The following is an 18305-nucleotide window of genomic DNA, read 5'->3' as shown; positions in this document are numbered from 1 at the left end:
GGTTTGAGCCCTTCTAAGGAAGCCACCATCATCTGGAAAGCTCAGTTACAGGGCAAAGGAAATTCACTTGAACAGGTATTTTAGGAAACAAAATTGAGAGGACACTTTGATGATTTCTGACATAATCTAGACTCCTGAAGGAGTCCTGCAATAGTATCTACTGACAACACCGGCTTCTCTCTGTAATCTCTTTCTTCTGCATAATTGGTATTTTTAAATGCAGCTTACACAACCATTACTCGCTGAGACCACAGGTCAACCAAGGGGCATACAATGAACGGCAAGACAGCAATCTCTTTGCAATTGAAATGTCCTTCGTTTAAAAGTCAAGACAAGAAATATATTCCTATTTAAAATCTGCTCATTTGCAGGACTTTAATTGGGTATACATATGGAAAAGAAACAGATATAAGTGGTCATCTACATTGGTTCACATTTCTATGTTTCTAATTGGAAAGAAAAAGAATGAGGGACATGGAGTTGAGACGCATCAGCACTGTTTGTAGGGCACGCACTGGATTCGCCGCTTAAGTTCAGTTTGGAAAAAATACCATTTCCATGACAGCTTATTTCAAGCTATACAAATGCCTCTGTATTAAGACAGCAACAGGGAGTAGAATTCAGTGGAACTAAAATAAAGTCATGTCTACAGCGAGAGCATCTGACAAAATAGGCCCTCCTAAAGCTGTATTTAGGCTAGAGAAAGTTCAGTAAGTCACTGAAAGAGGGTGAGTGAGGGTGCGAAGCCGAAAGGCAGGTTTCCGTCAGAGCAGTAGTGCTCCCACTATAGAACAATTCCAGTATTTCTAACCATATGAAGCATCCTCCTCTCATCTGATGCCCACAAGTAAGCGAGAAACTAAACCAAGAACAGATGAATTTGCTTTAACCACAGACACACCACCACTACACCTTCTCACCTCAGAAAAAGATAAAGACAGACATTTACTACTAATAAAGATAACATTGGCTACTGGTAAGGTAGTTGAGAGACAAGAATGGAAGGGAGAGGAGGAGTTTAAGGAAAAAGTGTCAAGGGCTACAAACCTGGGACATTTGGGGGGTGACTTTTTTCTTCCCTACAGATGTGTTAGCAGCCCTCTCTTTAGACTATTTATTAGAGGGGGAACTTTTCTCACAGATATCTTTAGTTGATACAATAGATGGGTATTCACATGATCATGTCATTTTTTCATGTATTTAAGCTTTATTGATCTGTCTTCAAAAGACACGGAGCCATAGGACACTCCAGCAGGCAGTATAACGCGGTACCACGTAACCGGCACACGCTTGGCACTGGCCCGAGCGCTCGCGCTGGAGGCAGCGTGAGGAACAAGGTCACAGAGCTGGTCTCATTTCACCCCGGTACTGCTTCCAGCAAGCAACTAAAATATAGTCTCCAAAACAGATGTCCATCAAAGCTACAAACGCAAGTTAATGCTCACACGTACACCAAGAGTATTATGCCAGAGCTGCGAGTAAGCTGACACAGGAGGTTTCGGGTAGCTGAGAAGTGTAGGATGGTCCAAAACATACATAACCTCTGCCCCAACATTACTTCCATTCTCAGGCCTCTGAGGCTCAGGCTGCTACGCGCTGTGCTGGAAGCACATACGTAGGACCAACGTGAAAAAAACGTCTTCCTGGACATATAAGCGAGAGAAGGTGTTAACTGAAGCAGAAGACAAAAGTTACCCTGTGGTTTAACAGGTATGTTCTTCCCCTTAAGATGGCTGGTAAGACACAGGATTTAAATGTAAAGCAACTTTGCAGTACTGAGATAATGTCATAATACCCTGCTTTCTGCAACACAGAATGAAAGCCCTGGTTTTGGTGGCTAAGTTGAGAAAATTGGATTTTAAACAAACGGTCTTCCTGAATCTTGGCAAAATACAAGCTTTAGGTCAGCTCTAAAAGGTCTTTGTGCCAGCTGGAAAAGAGCTTCCATGCGAAAGATTAATAATAACAAAAACCAACCTCTTTAAGGAGGAGAAGCAATGCTTGTTGAGTTTATCACCACTTGCAAGACTGGTTATGTTAATCATCCTTCACACTATGCCAAGCAGACTGAAAATAATTAATAGCTCCCAAACAACCTTCCTACATAAGTTTCAATGCCAACGGTGTTTTGACTGTTTCAGTAAGTTAAAAATATAATCCCAAGTATTCAGGCCTTGAACACAAACACCTTATATCTGGAGACACTTCCATGAAAAGCAACAAGAAGCCTCCCTCTCGTAGCGTTACCCTGACAAGGGCAATTGAGTTCCCGGGCCACAGCGTCACTGGGGAGCTACAGTCTCGCCACTCACAATCCTGAATTCGAGTCCGTGCTGTTTACAAAACGGATAACCTGATTTCGATTTATGCACGCGGGTTTTCTGAGCCGGAGCTCTGCTGAGCCCCCACAGATCCTCGGGGTCAAAGGGAGCCGTGAGCGCTCTGGTACCACGATGCCTTTGGAAAAGCGGAGCTGAGCGGGTGCGACACGTAGGGTGGCCTCAGAGCCAGCAGGCCGGCTCTCCTGCCGCCGGCCGAGGCACCCGTGGACGATGGCCAGGAGGCAGCGCGTCCCAAGACGGCAATGAGGAACGTCTGCCAGGCCAGGGGGCTGTGAGAGAGGACGGGGAGGAAGAGGAGGAAATGGAGAACAGAGCAAAAGATGGAAGTGAGGAAGGTCAGAGGGTTACACATTTACAATATCTTTAAAATAAAGTCACACCCCAGGGAGAGGCAGGTGTCAAACTGATCTCATTAGAAAAAACACAATAGTTCAGAGACGAGGTTGATTTTAGCCAAGTATCCTGTTTCCAGCACTGCTCATACCCAGATGTTGCAGAGGAAGGTTCCCAGCCACACTGCTGTTTAACAAGTTTAAATACAATTCCTGCTGGACAGACCTGAAAAGTTTTCTTAAAATCCACCACCGAATTAGAGAAATATTATATAAAGCAGAAAAGATCTGCTGTTAGGAGCGCGGCAGCCAAGGTCATAAAGTTTAGAAGCTGCTCATGAAATTTGTCCCTGAAAACAGCACTCGGTACAGCACTTAATGTCTCAGCAGAACTCCCAGGTCTTAAGTTTCATATATGCCTCAAAAGCACGGAAAATAAATCCGGATCCTCACTGCTCTGTCAGCCTAAGACCTGGGCAGCGAGTGCACAAACAGTACAACGTGACGAAGGCATGAAGGGGGTCAGCACTACTACACACGCCACGCAGTCTTCTGGAGCGACGCGTGCAGATTTACGCTGGCCTCCTGCTCCCGCGGCAGAAAGCACCACACCAGCGTGACGTGGCAGTAAGAGTTTCACTCCTGCATGCTGTTGAGGCGACGAGCAAACAAGACCAACTGTATTCATCTCATCCCTCTGTTAGCCTTGGATCCGAACGGCTCCGGCCCGGCGCTGCTCGGAAAACTGCCTTCAGGATGTTTTTCTACTGGAAACTGCAGCTTTGACCAGGAGAGAGAGGGAAAAAAAAGCTTTCTACAGAAAGCACTCACTCTGCCGAGTATTTTATTTCTTGAAACATCAACAAAAACTAAAACACAAGATCTACTACCTTTTGCTTGTCTTTCAACAAAAGCAGGCACCTTTTTTGGAAGGGCTGCCCTCCTGGAGCGGTGCCGCCGCGCTCAGACTCGCCAGCCCGAGCACATCTCCCGCGCCGCCGCGGCGAGATCACCGGCGCAGGAGACTGAAGCAGCGGGGCAGGCACCGTCCCGCCGGGGAGGCCAGTCTGCGGCTGAGTTAAAACTGCCAGTCACAATTACTCAAAACTCAAAAATTTCTGCTGGAAGCGGTGACAAAAACGTCTGCGAGAAGCAAACCCGCGCGCCCATGGACACTCAGGGCTCCCGTCACCAGACCCCTCGCAGCCCGCTCACGCTCCAACAGGTCGCCGGCTCGAGTAGCCTCCAGCACGCTACAACTGCCGGTAAAACACACCAGCCCCAAGCCGAAAGCACCCCCGGCCCACAGGGAATCCCACTGCGGGGACAAACTCACCGGCAGTCCTGGCACCGGCTTGTACGAGACGCTGATCGACTCAGTGCTCCACGGGAGCAGCTGAACGGGATGGAAAAACGTGGTGATTAATCACGGCCAGGGAAAACACCTCGCTGCGGCAGGCGGCACCCGTGAACGCTCCGCGTCGCTAAAGAACGCAGGGCTACAGTCCAGGACAGCACACGCGGAAAATATCTAAGGAAAAAAAGATGAAACGCTGTTTAATTGCTAAGTTCTTCTCATTAACACCGTAAATGGTTTGACACACGCTGGCAGGCGGAAGGCGCCAGCCCCAGCCGCACCGCCAGCCACGCGTCCCCGCTCCCGGCGGCGGCCAGGAGCTTTAGCAGCTTCCCTGCTGGCGGCCCTGCTCCCACCACCGCCTGGCAAGCTAGCCTCGCGGCTCCCCCAGCGCTGGGGGGTTTCTGATGTCTTTGTGATGCAGCACGTCTCATCTTATTTAGTCTCACCTTCCCCTCTCATCCCCCCTCGCCCTCCCAGAAAAGCCGTCTGGGGACCCAGGAGCGCCTCCCGGGAGGGGAATTTTCCTCGCCCAGGAGGGGAATGTTCCTGGCCCAGGAGGCACCTCCCTGAAGGAGGGGGAACCCCCCCACCAGCACCCACCAAAGGCGACAGCAGCTCCTCGCGAGGTGAGACGGCACCAGAGCTGCCAGAGGGAGGGAACCAGGGCACAGCACACACGCCCAGCAGCACGGAAGAAGCAGGCTAGTAAGAAGTTTAAGCAAATAGGAGCTGCCCCCCGCCCCGGAAACACTACTCTTTTGGCCACAGGCATGGAAAAGCATCGGACCATCCGTCTGCCTCTGCTCACAGCATTACAGCTGCTCCTGAAATTTGGGGAAGCACCCCGGGGCAAGTCACACTTTGTATTCCTGGCCTGGGCTGCTGTCATGGGTGGTGAGGAACTCCTGTACTATTTTAGTACTTGCAGAATCAGAGGAAAGGTTTAGTGAGCATTTTCAAAGATGCAATGCTGGAAACTGTGCTAAAATGCAGCAACACTGCATTTTTGAAGCCCTGCATTACTTGGTTTTAGTGCTTGGTATGGGTAATAGCATGCAGTGAACAGCAGCAACCGCAGAGCACCTCCAGCAGCCGTGCTCGTCGTAAAGCCGGGTCTGAAAGGGGCAGCGAAGCCAGCAGGTATTTTCAGGAGAGAGACTGTGAGCTTCCTTCCCCAGGAGCTCCCCTTCCAGGCTCTGCCGCAGGGCACGGCAGACGCTCGGGGTTGGGTTTAAGGCTCCTCAGAGCCAGAGCTCTTCCCTCCCCCCTTCCTCTCCCTCCCCGCAGACAGGCAAAATTCGACTCACAGCAGCTTCCTTGCCACTTCTCACAGCCTGCTGGTCTCCCTCCCCGTGAGCAAACACTCCTGTCTCCCAGTGAAATTTACTATACTGCACTGTAACCACTCCATAAGGAGAAGGGGTTCAGCCCACTCCATAAGGAGAAGGGGTTCAGCCCACTCCATAAGGAGAAGGGGTTCAGCCCACTCCATCTACGCAGATGCCATCTGGAGTCATAGAAAGCACAAAGCCAGAGTTAAGTCAAAACTTTTAACCGGCATAAATTCACACCACTGCCGTAAGGCAAAATTGCCGTCCCCGTGCCAGGCGTCCTGCTCTCTGCATCGCCCCCTCCTTGCCACCCTTACGAGCTGCTCGGTCACAGGACGAAGGGGATGGAGGAACTAATCCAGGCTAAAACTGAGCTTCTTGCTGCTGCTTCAGATGTGCTTGTGACCTCCCCTTAACAAACACCTGCTCGAAGGCAGAAGAAGGTATGCTGTTGGTTGCTTCCAGCACTGAAGTGCCAGTACTCGCTTCTGTACCTGGAAGCAGTCCTTCCCAAGTCTGACTCAGGCACCTACTCTAACACCCGTATAAGTCAAAAGCAGACATGATGAAGCCACTATAGGAGCTAAGAAGCAACAAGAAGAAACATAATTTGGTTCAGGACCTTATGAAACAATTTCCACCAGTCACTCTCCTCACAGACCGCAGGGCCTTTTGAGTCTACAGCCATACCAAAATTCACAGATTCTGAGCGAGGTAGCTCTCCCTGTCTTCTGACAACACTTTGCCAGCAGCTGTTGCAGTATCTGTAGGTCAAGCCATGCTCTGAAAGGACTCCGCTTCCCTTCAGCACCCTGCTATGGATCAGAGTAATCCCACCTACACCAAGGCAGCTAAAGTGCAAAATTAAAAAAGCCAGGGAAGAACCAGTAGCTGAGGCACTTCAGGAGGCTGCCTCTAGCTGCCAGCTCAGCGTCCCCAAGAAAGCTGCTTTATCCAAACTTCTGATTTCCCCCTATACCATGACTAATGCTTCATCTCTTCCACCCTCCATCAGCCGTCCTGGAGCAGATGACACTGAGCATGGATTGCTCCCCATGCATCCAACACAGTTGGGACACCTAAGCTTCTGCTGTAAGAGTAAAACTAAATACTAAGCTACTGTGAAGACAAGTCATGCTTGCTCCGTTTCTTGCCCTTAGAGCTGCGAAGGAACCTTTATCAACAGTGCACTAACACCGCGGGATCCCTCTGCCTGCAGACAGCCTGTCTGCCTGCCTGGCGTTTACACTCCTGGCCACGTTGTCATCTCACCTGCGTGTCACTGTTTTATCAGCGTATTTAGCATTCCTCAGATCCTGACAGCCTTACGTCTCTCTCCCACCGCTTCCAAGTGTCTTTTGTATTCTGGTCACTATCTAGCACTGCCTTTTGTTCCTCTTCCTTCTTTGTAGTGTCCTCCTTCATTATAGATACCTTCAGGAGGGTGATTTTCCTGGAAGAAGGCTCATCGAAAAAGCAGATCTTGCTTCATTATCTGACCAAGTAAAGGAGCTATTTACGTATTTGCCAATAAGAAATGAGAATATCTTGACAGCCCTGTAAAGTCCATGAGGAGTTGGCTTTGTGCTGCTCCCTATCTCTTGTTTGTCTGTACTTGCCAGATTCTAATCATGTAACAGTATTAAACATATTGTTACAATATTATTTGGGGGAAAAGCAGTATTGTACTCTTGAACTTAGACACTTTAGAGACAATATTGCCAACACCAACATTTTAAAATCAGGCAAATGGCTTTACAGGTATGACTTTCATATTCATTACGAGTTAATTTCTGCCTGAACTGTTAGATTATAGCCAAATCTCATTTAAGTTTTTTCAGGCAACCTTTAAGGCAAAGATATTTTATAATATTTTTATAAAATAATTTAAAGTTAAAGATTATAATTTCTTAAATATTTAAGGTTGACATGTTCTTTCATTCACATAACTTCAAAGTCTGGAACTGCCTAAGGAAACTTAAAAACAGACCCCCCCCCCAACCCCCCCAGGGTCTCGCAGAAGGGGTGACAAAGCAGTAGTGCGTGGCAATGCCACCGAGAGCTCCTACCCTCACTCCCAGCAAACGCGTTATTGCTCAGGGCAGGGGGACCATCCAGTTCACACTAATCTCATTCTTTAGTTTTTCATTAGATACCCAACCTGTTCTTACTTTCAAAGTGCCTAATTCAAAGTTTCATCTTACTAACAGCACTTACCGAGCCCTAGCATTTTGTAAATGCCTCTAACATACCTGCTTTGAAGATCAGTTTATATTATAGTATTAAAACTACAACACTAGTCAATTAAAGATACAAAGTGCTTGGCAGTCCCACTCATGCGGGGACGGTCTGTGATGTTCACACGGTGCAGGCCTCCCAGCTTCTGTTACAAGCAGTTTAAAGGAATATCTATTCATCCAGGCTTCTTCTAACCATCAAAATTAAATCCTGCTCTGGACACATTTCCTGAATTTTGAAAAGGCTTACCTAGGTCCTGTCTGGACACAACACTGACTCTACAGCAGCAATATATATATACAAAATCATTTGCATGAAAAAATATACCAGCACAGAGAGCAAGTGGAGAGCAAGCTCCCTGTCAAGGAGCAAAGTCCATCATCTTGCCCCAAAGGAGCTTGACACTCCTGCACTACCGTGAAGAGTGTAAAGCACAGGCCTAAAACACGGGACTCCAGATGTACCACATCTGCAGCTGTACCACATCACAGTCCAAATGCTCTCATGTAAAAATCCCTTAATTTGGTTTTTGAACACTTGTACTAACCAATATTCTGGTAAGCTGCTGATGGAAATGATTTGAGCTGTGTGCGCACCTCTGTGTGAGACACTTAAACTCAGCATTATCAAGCTGCTTCTTCATCTCACTGCGCCCCACTCAAATAGCGTTGCGAGGGGAATAAACTCCGCAGAAGGGGCAAGCGCGGCTGGGAAAGCAGCGAGGCATCCTCCGCGTCACGGAGGGAGCAGAGGGAGGAACAAGAAGTGAGAGACGGAGCTGTTGACTGGGAGACCTGGGGGAGGGCTAAGGCTGCAAGCAGTGCTTTGGGGTGCGGGCGCTGCTGGAAGGCGGGTGCTTGCGTGCTTGCTGCCCGGGTGAAAGGGAAGGGGTGGCTCAGGGAAGGGGTGGCTCAGGGAGCCCCGGAGGCTGGACTCCATTCCCAGCACCAAGCCCTCCAGCTGCTGCCTGGGGACAGGACCAGGCACGAGCCCCCAGGCCAGGGCTCCACAGGGAAGCGTCCCCAGGCGCGCTGCGGGCAGAACTGCCGCCAGCCTCCCGCGCTTGCCCTGTCCCCGAGCTGCCTGGCCAGGGACCCGCGGGACAGGCTGCAGGGCTGGCAGGTGTGTGAAAAGCACGAGGACCGCACGGCTCCTAGGCAGGTTGCGAGTGCTGAGGAGAACGACGTTTCAGTGCACCAGATACCGCACAAGCACGTAGTAAGTAAACACCCCCGAACCGCAGACCTCAGAGTCGAAGAGGAAGCGCTGCACTCACAGCCCCGTAAACAGCCTTGACCTCGAAACGGCCCCGCGAGCCGGGCCGCAGAGGAGCTGCGCGGCCCAGCGCCTGCAAGTCGCCGCGCTCGAGCGGAAAGACAACCCCCAGCAGTCCAACAGGGCATCGCCGGCTGCTGCTAATCCCACGCGCCGGGCAGCCAAGCGTGGCCCGCGGGGAGGGCGGCTCGCGCGCGGCTGTCTCGCACACCGGCTCACCGCCCCGCAACCCCCAGGCTCAGCCGAGCAGCACTGAGAGCTTGAAGCCGCGCCGTACGCGTGCTGCAGAAAGAGCCGGTGGGCTTACTCACCTGGAAGCCTTCTGCGTGCAGCATCGAGACAGTTTCACCATCAGCATTTTCGGGATGCAAAACGGCATTCATCCTGACGGATGCTGACAAAGTGCTTTTCCCCTGTGAAAAAGCAGGGACACCCGTGGGTTTATTTTAAGGCAGTCATCGTCTGCACAATGCTTTCTAGAGTCCCTGGGATATTTTTCTACTTCATTATAAGGTCTACCAACTGTTATAAAATAGCAAGAGCTGTAATAACAGCATTGCGCATGAAGGATGGCTTTAATTACATATACAATATCTATGCAAATGCCAGATAGCATCTTCGGTGTGAAAAGCATGGTGGGTTTGTTTGCTTCTTATCCTCACAGCATGGAATCTTATTGCTTCTTATGATGTAATATTAATTTGGTTATGCTTCATTTAATTACATAAGCTGGTAATTAAATTAGCCTTGCTTAAATTAAAAAAAAAAACAGTATCATCATGAAGGCTCCTAAAGCACCTCCATTAGGACTAGATCCCTATTTTTCAAGATGCTGTAAAGAAAATACACAAGAAAAAGAGGGCCAGACAACCCCAAGTGCAAGGAAGCCACTGATGACTGACAGGTGCTCAGCATCTCTGGAAGCGAAGTGCAGGGGCTGTCTGGGGACCCAAGAGCAGAGCTGTTCTAGATCAGATACCAGTTTGAAACCCTTGGCCTGAGTGCCATGCCCAAGCTTGCACCAGCGGTCAGCACAGCAGTTGTTCCACAGGTTTTCTTCAGCAATTTCAACCTGCTCTACAGCTGCTGGCTGGTTAAATCTTCAAACACTGGAGAGGAAGCTCATCATGATGATGCTCCCATGTAACTCAAGCCACTACCAGGCTGAATAGCTTGGCCCAGGTAGTGGCCGGTTCGGTGGTGCGCCTTTAACTGCACTGCTGTCACAACTGTGCTAGGCACACACTTGACTAAGAGTAAACAGATCGGGCCCTTACTGACTCACTGGCACAGTCATGAAAACAACGCCAACATCCTGCCCCGGGAGCAACGCTTAAGGCACAAACCGAAAGGGAACGGGAGTCCCCAGCTCTCCGGCAGGACCTGCTCAAAGGAGCTGCTCTCCGCGCTGTGGTCTGGCCAGCCAGGCCTGACTGCGGTTTGGGCCACAAAACATGTTAACTGGAGATTAACACAGTGGTCACAGGATAAAACTGTTTGTGTGATTACAAGTATTCCAGAATACTGTGTGTAAAAAACAGTGTGCAGTGGGACAGTCTTCAATTCTTACTTTTCCCACCTGGATTCACAGTGCAGCTTGCGGCCAGGCCCTCTCCCTCGTAGCTCCCGGGAGGAGAGCTCCCAGGCTCCCCCTCCCAGCTGAGCTACAGGAGCAGCACGTGGTGTGGGCCAGGACACCTACTCCACGGCAAGCTACACAAGCCTCAGACAGCCCAGGAACACCAGCAAACGGGATCTTTGGGTCTAACCCCAGCTCTGGGGGCAGAGAGCAGCCTAAGTGATCACGGGCAAGAGGCCAGCCACACTGGCAGGTAGATTTGTTTCAAAAGGCACCACGAAGCAGATAAACTGCATCATTTTAAAAGCCACAGCTTCCATCCACAGCTCTGCACGAGGCCCAGGTGCTGGCAGTTTTTCTGCCAAATAGACAAATGACCATCAGCTCCCTACAGGAAGGATAACTCGCTTTTAGGAGTGCATATGCTAACAGGAGCCAGTGGAAGAGGCAGGACTAGACATCAGTCTTTGATGTGTATCCCAGGCCATGGAGAAACTGTTATGAGTGTATTTCCTTTCCCTCCCTACTCTCCCTCTTCACTTGCCATCCTGTGGGCTGGCAGGAGACTTGCCAAATGTGTCAGAGCCACATGAAATGTGTGACGCTTGTGAGCCACAACCTTTTGTTGCCTCCCCAGGCTGACAGTCAAGTCTAAGACAGAAACCAGCCCAAAAGGAAACAAGGAAGGTCCTGCCCAGACCATGAAGGACTGTAGTACTAATCCCAGTATATTTATTCTGTTATTTTTAACTGAAAAAAAAGTAATAACAATCTATGCTTTTGAATTCTCTGCTATGTATAGCAATTCTCTTATCTGTGCACTGCATGCGCTTGTTGATGCCAATGCCCTGCAACCGAAAGCCACGGCCCATCCATCACACACAAGTCCTCATTATGCTGCATAACAAGTTACCTTTGTTGCCCCACAGAATGGCACAGTGGATTGTGTTGTTGCCTCGTGTAAACTTTAGTCTCGAGAATTGCGTTTTGCACTGACGCATTGCTTCTGCCTGACAAGTGCTTTATTTCTGTTGTTAAGCAGCAAGCTTCATGATACAGCCACAGATCCTGAAAAACAAGTTAGAGATACATAAATACGCCAGCATTATGTCTGCAAAACAATCGGCCACGTGGGCTCCCACTGCTGCTGTAACGCTGGTTTTGGAAGCGACGGCTACACGTCGTGGGAGACAGCTCCTCTGCAGGTTCAGTGCTCGTGCTCACCCCTTACTTTCCTCTGAAAGAAGAAACGGCGTCATAAAGAAACAAAAAAAGCGGCAGAACAGCAAAGTAAATTTAAACTAATAAAGATTTCACGGTGTTTTCATTTTAGTGTTATACTATTGCCTTTTAATGGTTTTGTCCAACTGCATTACATTATTCAGTGCTTTCAGTGTTCAATTACTGTTTTCTTAACTGTACAGTATGAATTTAAAGCCTCATCTATTAAAGAACAAAGCGTAGAAAATGTTAACAAATCCATCCATACAACTACAGAACGTTAAACCTTGTCAGACACTTCTCCATGTCTTTTTTACATATGTTCTGCACATATTTCAGGGCAAAGAAAGAAAAACATTTGTTGCTAGGCTTCAGACAGTGTTTTCTTTCTTAAATTCTTTAGTTGGCAGCTTTTTCTATTGGCACCTGACCGACACTCTATATAAGCAGAAAAACAGTGGTGATACCTATGGGCCAGATTTCGCCACTTCCACTAACGAGAAATGCTATCTTATTTTCGTATGCCCTGGCCACACACTCAGAGCAAGATGTAGGTGACTGGGAATTCACAGACAGCCACTCCCTGCTTCCTCTGAAAAAATCTGGAGAGAAAAATCCCAGCCATTACATAAGCAAAATTCAGTAAAGTCTGAGTTGGCCTGTCGGGATAACCTTAAATAAGGATAACAAAATCCACATGCCAGCTTGCTTGAAGACGCATATTTTGCTTTACCCTACTAATCCTTAAGGAAACATGCATTTCATTCTGAAATACAGTTGACTCCTGTGCACTCTCCAAAGATGAGAGCAGCTTGTATCTGCTTTTCCATCAGTGATCCAGTCTATCCTAATAAATATCATTTCCACTGTTCACCCCATCTTGTCCATGGCCAAATAACAGCCATCAAATAAATCATTTGAGACATTGCTGGGCAATGGGTGAATAAGTTCTTGGTGAGGAATTGTTTTTTGTCCTTATTTACTGACTGTACTAACAAACATTTCAAGCCAAATTACAATTACAGGGGATAAAGTAAAGGCTAGCTGCCCCCCCCCCCCCTTTAAGAAAAAAATGACCATGTCTGGTTACTCGAATGAACTATAGTTACTTTCAGATATTGCTGCTCACAGTTCATGTTATTAATGCAAAAGTCACCTGGGTATTACTGCAAACAGCTCAGGAAAGACTCCACAGGAGGGGCACAGCTATGGTCAAAAAAGCCAACAGGATGCCTGGATGCTTAAGTATGGGACAGTGAAAAACCTTAAGTATGACAATTTTTCTGTAGGAACTGAGGTATTTGAGCACCGTTCAGTGCTGAATATAGCTGTGGTATACTTGAAAATGTCCAACTACTCTTCCATCAAATGGGGAAAAAAGGCACGAGCCATGCTAAGGGGCACGGGGGCAGCTGGGCGACCGCAGCCCTGCCGGCTGCAGGGTGAAACGCCAGCCCCAAGCCGTCGGCTACTGCGTCGCGGCAAAGACACCGGCGACACAGGGCCTGGGAAAACCCGAACAGAGCCAGAGACTGGGACTTCCCAGTGCAGAGAAGACGTGAGTAAGAGGCCTGACAGAAGCATGCCTGCGAATGAACCGGGCAGATAGAGCAGATAGGAAAGAACCAAGTTCCTGTCTTGCTATAAAAGCACAAAGATATTAAGGGCAATTAAGAGGGTGGAAAATTCAAATCTAAGGAAAGGAAATACTTTTTCACACAATGTGCAATTAAGCTACAAAGTTCGTTATCAAAAGTCATTGAAGCCAGAAACATAACAAGGGTTTAGAGAAAGACTGGACATGAACATGAGGGAATATTCACACAAGTCATGTTTGTGCTTAACGCATTTTGGGGCTGACACTAAAACACACGGTTTAACTTACTGGGGTCAGCACTGGGCGGTGAAAGCAGCACATCTCGCCGCTGCCTTCTTGCTTGTTCCCTTCAGACACTCAAATACGGCCTTCAGTAAATGGAGAACTCTCCTGTGGAAAGAGGTCAGAAAGAACGGCACTGATCACAAGTGTGTAAGAAGGGCCAAGATAAAAATATTTAGAAGGGAAGGAGTTCAGTGATGGTAGTTAACTAGTTGCCCTCTTTCAATAATACAAGACCAAGGAGACTTCTTACAGTTTAGAAGGGAATGTTTTAAATGGTAAAAATCCCTTTCCACACAGCGTAGGATTGGCCTATAGAAGTCACTGCCACAGGGTTGAGCTGAGCTGAGCCGAGCCTCCTGCCGTATCCAGAAAGGAGGGCATGTGTATTTTACAAGCTGGTCTGATTCTGCTTGGGGCAAGGGCAGAAAACGCTCAGTTACGGATTTGTAAACGACCTTTCAAAGCCCCTTGGAGGACGTGGCAGAAGGCGCAAGGACTTGAGCAGAGGACAAACATCGCGTTACCCACCTGGGGGAAGTAAATCGCGAGTGCTGCAGGTTCGCACTCGATTTCCCCTCAATAAAAGACCGAGCAGAAATTTTCGCTCCACAGCAGCGGGTGGGCAAGCCCTCGGGGCGCACCTGCACCCCTGCCCAGGGTGCACCTGCAGCGCGGGGTACGGCCAGGCCCAGGAGCCCAGCACCCGCCTCCCTCGCGCCTGCTGACACCACCCAACGACACGTTGAAGGATGCCGGGGTGGGGGGTTGCTGCCCAGCGGCTCCGGGCAGCACCAGGGCCCAGCCTTGATTGCAGCCGGCCCTGCGCCGGGCCCCCGGCCACTGCCCCTGCAGCAGAGCCCGACTCTCTGCAACACCCACGCAGGCGCGCCGGGATTCAGCAGCCAGGTGACCACTCCGGCGGGGATTAGCAGCAGCCCACGGCAATGACGGCCCCGGGCAGCCCAAGGCTCTGTCCTGCGGCTCGCTGGCCCCTGCACCGACGTGCACGCTGCGTGCCAGCGCTCAGTGCCAGACCGCCGCGCCTAGCAGAAAAGGGAATTCCTCATGTCTGGGGTAGAAAATTTCTGCTACCATAAATCAAGGTCAACAACGACCTATCCCATCCCTACATAAAAAAAACCAACCCCAAGACAGACATTAAGCTTCATCCTTACAGTATGTCAGGCTCCAGTAACATCCCAAGCCTGCCTCGCTGCACCTGTGTTTGCACCCACGGGTCCTGTGGCCTCTCCTGGCCCAATCTCCCTTCAGCCGCCTTTACCTTAAGACGCCAGGTAAGGCGCCGGGCTCACCGCGGTCCGTCTGCCAGCATCGCTGGGCACCCACGGCCCGTTTTCCCAAAGCTCTGTGTGAAGGGAAAGTGGACAGGGTGGGAGTGGACTTCAGAGGGGAGCAACGCATCCCGTGCAGCTCGGCCACGGCGCAGGGGAGCACCGGGAAACGGCCAGGCTAAACGGCAGTGGGAGCCGTGGGGGGCTGCCGCCTTGTCCGAGATGCTTGAGCCAGCTTCTCCCAGAGCAGAAAGTCTGAGGACCTTTTGTAAGGAGAGAAAGGGAAACACCCGTGCACCTCCCTGGGAGCCTGTAACCGTACACGCAGGCCTAGCAGCCTCTGCTGGAAGCAGAAAACACTCCCAGCAAAGCACAGGTGACTGAAGAAGCAGCAAGGGAGGCCTGAAAGCTGATGCTGCTCTTCAAAGAGAGAGGGCAGAGTCGAGGCAGGAGCCTGGACAGGGGAGGCAACATTCAGATAAACTAACCTAGGACAAGTGTTGGACAACAGAGGGGGAGGAGGAGAACTTTTTTTTTTTTTTTTTAACCTTTTTGTCTCTGTAATTCCTCTCTACCTTCTAGAATACACTGACCCTGCACAAATCCACCGGCAAGGAGCCTTCAGACCTTACACAGACGGTTGTCTTTGCCCCCAGACATGATTCACTTTTTCCTTCACAGGAATGGGGGGAGGCCAAACAGCAGGCCCATCTCCCAGGGCTCGTCTCCCACACCACAAGGCAGCCAGCAGCTCACACCTCGCCACTCCAGCAAAGCGCTGCCCTTGGAGGGCTTCAGATAAGATGCGCTGCTCCACAGCTGGCAAGTCGCACTGTTACTCAAGGCCACATTCACAAGGCAGAGGGCTGGACATTTCATTTGAAAAGAACAACAGCCTCCTTCCCACCATCACGGTGCAGCGAGAGCCAGCTGCTCCCTAAGGGATGGGGAGCTGGGTGATAACCCAGCCAGGGCCCAGCCCCACCGTACCTGAGCGAGACCAGCCGGGCAGGCCAAGGGATGGTAGCTAGGTTCAACCAAGAACCTGGATCAGCAGCAAGTTGGTGGTGTGGAGGCAGATCTGAGGTCAAGCTGAGAAGTCAATCCACAGGTCAGTATCAGGTCTGATAAGGTTAACCAGGGTCAGACACAGCCCAGCAATCACCAGGCAGGTCCGCAGTGACAAGGCAGGTCCCAGGTCAGCCCAGGAAGTCAGCCTGCAGGTCAGAGTCCAGATTAACAGGGTCTGTGGCCAGGCACAGACATTGCTGAAGGCTGAGCTAGAGACCCATATGCCTATGATGCAACTCAGGTGAGGAATGATAGCTCCAGGCTGAGCTTAAATGAGCTCCTAGGCCAATGGGCAGGGGCTGGGTGGGGGCCCCAGGTGAGGCTGGTCAGGGCCGTTGGGGCCTCAGGGCCCTGACACCTACAACAGAAGACCATCTGTGGTGGTGACTGCAGAGACCCCACTAATAGGTGAGAAGGGATCTAACAGAAAACAGTTGGGACAGAAGAACGGGGAGAGATTATTGCTAATATGAAGTAATGTGACTGTGGCAAGGCAGCACTGTGTCATGGCCCCTCCAGACCTCAGCAGCAGAAGCCAGGCTTCCCTAAAAATAGCATCTGCAATGGCGAAGGCTTCCTGCTGAGGTGAATAGACAGAGGGCCAGTCTCCATCACTGACGGAGACAAAATTGAGGAATAACGTATTTGGAGAGTAGCTGCAAAAAAATCAAAAACATTGTTTCAGTGTCTTACTGTGGTATCTGTGATCCCACAGTCAAGCGGGGTTTGGAGAAGCAGTTACGAATTTCTACAGTTTTCCCTTCCATTTCAAAGCTGATACGTGCTCTATCTCCCTCCATCAGCAGCCTGCAGTTTCAAGACAGCTCCAGCTTCATTGTGCTGGACTTCCTCAGCCCCAGCCCCTCTGGAAAACATTCAATGCGCACGTTGCATCTCTCCAGATTTTATCCTCATCTCAAATCTGCAATACAGATTTAGCAACATTCCACTTTCCTAATGCAGTGTTACAGGCTGTGCCGAAATGCCAGCTGCTAAGCAGTGAAAAAAAAAATGCTTCACCAAGTCCCTGTTGATGTGCACTGTAACAGAGAAGGCAGAGACTGCTTCAGCTTCTGCTGATTTACTAGATTTGAGTGCTCTCCTCCTTTCACGCGGCAGCAGAAGAGCTGCTGCAACGCTGCATCAGTTCCTGCAGAGCCTGCAGCGGTGCACTGGCAAGAACCTACCTTGAGAGCAATCCCTTCTCTGCAGGACCGGGAACATGACTCCTTCTCTCCAAACCAGGGCTGCCAAAGCCCAGGATTATAGGAAGGTGAACCTAGCGGAGAGAGGCAAACCAGCAGGTAATACCCCTAGAGCAGAGAGGAAGCAGGGGTGAGGCGAGAGAGCTTCCTACCACTGTAGCTATTGTCTCACTGCTTCCTTTGCTTCATAACTAGGGAAACCATGCATGACGCAGCCGGTGTGATTGAACTAACCCAGCAACAGTTGCAAGATCTGATCTTGCAACCTGATCAGAATCAGTTCTTGACCATTCATATTGCTCAGTCACAGAAATTAAAGAGATGCAGGCTCATCCCCTGTGTCTGGTATTGTTTCTCATGCTGCTAAAAATGGCCAATTGGTGATACTCCTCCTATACATTTGTGTTATCCACAAAACTCAGCACAGCCAAGATTTTTTCTCCTCCTGGATGGCAAACAATATTTTGACATACTATAAGTCTTCAAAATTAAAAAAATGAAGTTCTTCCTATAACTTTGCATTTCCTCAGGGAGTGAAAGGCCAGGGAATCACTTTGTTAAAATTTCCCAGTGAGCCTGAGTAATAAGGATATGGCCTCAAAGAAGTCAACTGTGACATGAGCATTTTCTCATAACAGAAGATACAATCATTATCTTACTGTGGGCCTTAGGCAATGCGGCTGATATGTTGAACGCTGTCCAAAGGAGAAAATGTGTGTACAAATGGCAGCATCTTGTACAAAACCAAAACTCAGTGTAAAAGCAGTTCATGCGTCCTCAAACTACCACTGGTTTTGCACTGTTGCAAGATACCTAAGAAGCCAGTTGGACCTTTCCCCCAGTGAAGGACACAACCTACCTCCCCTTAGAGGAGATTTAAGAAGGGCAATAGCTGTCCTGGATTGTTGGGTTGTTATCATGGGTTGTTGTCATGTTGTCAAGGGCTTTTGCAAGGGTGTCTGTGATGTCCTCCGGATGGGCCCATTGCTCCCCTGCCTTCCAAGGGCATGGCCACAAGCTCACACTGGTCATCGATCAGCAGTTGGAGCTACAGCAGCTGGTAAAATCCTTAGGCTGAAAAAACTGAGGGGTCAAATGTATTTGGATCAAATTAGAACTTGACTGAGGTGTGAGCATGGGGTTAAGCCCAGGCCAAACCACCTCAGCAGCCTCCTCT

At 49.7% G+C, this 18305-nt stretch overlaps 1 protein-coding gene across 1 annotated transcript in view; it reads right to left on the bottom strand.

Moving 5' to 3' along the window:
- PIK3CB (phosphatidylinositol-4,5-bisphosphate 3-kinase catalytic subunit beta) overlaps positions 1-4741 on the bottom strand; it is a 105120-nt gene extending 100379 nt beyond the window's left edge. The window contains exons 1-2 of the mRNA XM_026109718.2: positions 4635-4741; positions 4011-4205 (exon numbers count right to left, since the gene is read on the bottom strand). The gene's annotated coding sequence lies outside the window, so the exon portion shown is untranslated. The remainder of the gene's footprint in view (positions 1-4010; positions 4206-4634) is intronic.
- Positions 4742-18305: the final 13564 nt, after the last annotated feature.

Source organism: Dromaius novaehollandiae, chromosome 9 (assembly GCF_036370855.1).
Source record: "Dromaius novaehollandiae isolate bDroNov1 chromosome 9, bDroNov1.hap1, whole genome shotgun sequence".
Taxonomy (NCBI): domain Eukaryota; kingdom Metazoa; phylum Chordata; class Aves; order Casuariiformes; family Dromaiidae; genus Dromaius; species Dromaius novaehollandiae.
The sequence above is the reverse complement of the archived record's forward strand: the minus strand, read 5'-3'. Positions and strand labels throughout refer to the sequence as shown.